The sequence below is a fragment of the Palaemon carinicauda genome, chromosome 2 (assembly GCF_036898095.1).
Source record: "Palaemon carinicauda isolate YSFRI2023 chromosome 2, ASM3689809v2, whole genome shotgun sequence".
NCBI classification, from domain to species: domain Eukaryota; kingdom Metazoa; phylum Arthropoda; class Malacostraca; order Decapoda; family Palaemonidae; genus Palaemon; species Palaemon carinicauda.
In genome coordinates this window covers 63,340,670-63,343,884 of record NC_090726.1, presented here as the reverse complement: position 1 = coordinate 63,343,884, position 3,215 = coordinate 63,340,670, and the positions used below count along the sequence as shown (strand labels likewise).

General features: G+C 36.1%; 1 protein-coding gene across 1 annotated transcript in view; it reads left to right on the top strand.

The window, feature by feature from the left end:
- Window positions 1–462: 462 nt before the first annotated feature.
- Window positions 463–3,215, top strand: part of LOC137625606 (uncharacterized) — a 207,156-nt gene continuing 204,403 nt past the window's right edge. The window contains exon 1 of the mRNA XM_068356520.1: window positions 463–2,169. The gene's annotated coding sequence lies outside the window, so the exon portion shown is untranslated. The remainder of the gene's footprint in view (window positions 2,170–3,215) is intronic.

The window sequence follows — 3,215 nt, the reverse complement described above, 5'->3', positions numbered from 1 at the left end:
TCTGCAGTGCCAGATGTACCATGACAACCACAAACGTTTACTCGATTACCAGTCCTTTTGGGGGCATTATTGTGTGATCTTTGGCCTCCAAACTATTGATTGGTTTTGAGATTACCATTTCAGCATGAAATTAATCCTAGTTTCTGTTCTGTAGATTCATACTACTGAGTTTTGATGGGATTAGAAGACTTAAAGACGAAAATTTTACTTTAACCCGTACGATATTGGTTACTAGGACATCTGGCAACAGTAGGATTTGGAGGTGGTAGTTCAGGGGAAGGGGTGAGGGGAACAGGGAACTGAGACGAGATTGTAGGGGGGCCTGGGCGGGATGGCAAGAGAGGGGGAGAGAGAGAGTGAGAGAGAGATGGAAAGAGAAAGAGAGAGTAAGAGAGAGAGAGAAGGAAGGGGTTTTTGGGCTCAAGTGCTGCGAGAGTTTCCAGTCTCTCTGTATCCCGGGTCTGCGCTACATCTCTCTGTCTCCTTACATCCGGGATCCGGGGTTTCTTTTTAATCTAAGTGTTCTCTCTCGTCAGTTCTATCTCGTTTTGTCTCATTTGCCTCAAACCCCCCCCTTCCTTTCTTTCCTTTCCTTTTTAATTTTTCGGTGTCGTACTTCCTTCTCCTGATCCTCGTCCAGCCTTCTTCTTCTCTCAATTCCATTTAGAAAATCGCGACGTCGTTCCCCCAGAGAAAAACCTCTATTTTGAAAGAAAAAAATAAGTATTACGTTATCCATTTATTGGAGAAACGTTTATACTATCAATAAACCCATAGAAAATTTCATTACGACAAAAAGTTACCGTAAAACTTCAAGGATATAAAAAAAAGAATAGAGTGATATCCCCGATTCATTTCGAGCTGCTCATAACCACGTTCGTTTCCCGTTAATAAAATAAAAGATAATAATACCTGTTCTTCGACAGTCAAATCTCGCAAGGCCTTTCATCACTCCTTCTGCTTCCCTCTCACCTGATTCCTCTTCTTGATCCTGTTGGAAAATAAGAGAAAAAATAAAATACACCTACACATATACACTCAATCGGAACAGCTTTCACGGTTTCTTTTACCTGAATTGATTAAATGAAAGGATACGAAAGGAAACTTCTATGCAATCAATTCTTAACAGTGCCTAATTGAATTCTTTATAAGGATATACTAACCTCTCTTCTCACAGGAATCAATCATCATCATAATACCCAGGTCCATCATTCTCTCATTCACTCAGATAATCGTCATCGCCAGATTTATACATACATATAAGTTTATATGCATGCACTTAGAAAACGGTAGCTGTCAATCTCTTTGCTTCACTTTCAGCAAAAATAACATACGAAACATTTCAGATCTTCAACCATTCACTACTGAAATTCAGTTCACCTCACCACGTCTGAGACGACTAGAATCAGATCGTCGCAAAATTCCAGGTGGTCAGTAACCTCTTTCATCACCTTCAGAGTACTGAACATTACTATCAACCTCCCCTAACCAACCCACCCACCCACCCCCCTCTCCCAACACCGTACTGTAGATATAAAACTTCCCTCCAGGCCTGTGTTTCCTGAACAAGTGTATACTGCAATATATTCTAGATCCTGTCCTCCAAATAGAGCCTTAAGCCCAGGCATTTAGAAAGCACCTTCTGGCTTTTGATTATCCCTTTTTGAAACCCGAGTCACCCGCCTAAGGACAGTCTCCTCCCCAACAAGGAGGGAGCAACAAGAGCAAAAGACGAAGAAGAAGAAGTATTCGAGAATCCAGGGCCGAAAAACGCACTGTGGACACGCAAAAAAACTTTTTCTCAAGTCTTTCACATGTGAAACTTTACAGCAATAATACTCATTTAATTATTATATCGGTAATGATAAGAAGAAAATACTTCATTAGGTAAAAGAAACGGTTCGGAGGATACATCCAGAAGACGCCGAAAAAGAAAGATATTTCCACCTTTGCTGGGAATATTCTGGAAGGAAAATCAAAACAAATGAAGCAATAAACCAAGACGAGAAAGCAATAATAATATCAACAAAAGGTAGAAGGAGGCGCCAACGCAATTGTTAAGAGATCTGATAACTTATACCGAGAACAGCAGGACTTTTACAACATAATTCCAGACAAAATTGAAGAGAAATTTAGGAACCTTGAGGAGACGTCGTGTTTTATTCTGAGGTAATTATTGCAAGAGGATCCCAATCATGTTTTCTGTAATGAGATATATTGATATATTGTTAATTAATGTTTATATGTATTTAGTAACACCTTTACAGACACATATACGTACACATTAAAAAAAAGTGGTGTTAGGCAACTTTTTCAGCCAATCAAAGAGGAAGGTTTTCAACTGCGTCTTACGACTGACATGGTCAGGGGTGAATTTAAATCTCATTATTTTTACCTGAATAGTTGAATTTGTAATATATATATTTATATATAGATAGATAGATAGATATAGGCCTATATATATATATATATATATATATATATATATATATATCTATATCTATATATATATATATATATATATATATAGATATAGATATATATATACATATACATATATATATATGTGTGTGTGTGTTTGTGTGTATGTGTGTATGTATATGCACACATATATAAATATATGTATATATACTGTATATATGCGAGTGTCTATGTAATATATATATATATATATATATATATATATATATATATATATATATATATATATGTGTGTGTGTGTGTGTGTGTGTTTGTGTATAGGTGTGGGTGGGTGTGTATGGGTGTTCCACATATGTGAAAGCTCTAGTGCATGTGTATGCATATCAATTTACGTCCTTATGTGCAAATATATATAAACTATTTGAAGGTACATTCAAGTAGCCCAACCGAATGCTTGTCCGGATGTAATTTACTTAATGAATTTCAAAATTTATACTCCTTGTTATCGTGATGTTTGCAGATTCGACATCACAACGAAGGGAATCCATGGAACAAAATTGATACATTTTTAACAGATATCAATCTGCTTGGTAGGTTATGAAAAGCCTTTTATTTTGGCTTATAATTGTACTGAGTAAGTATTCCTGTAAACGATTTTATTTCAAATTATAAAACTACAAGTAACAAAATTTTTTATTGGTCTAGAAATGTACTTGAATATTTGGGCGTTTCGTTTATACAAAAATATGCAGGTTGACTGGATTGTACATACATACGTACACTTCTGTACATTT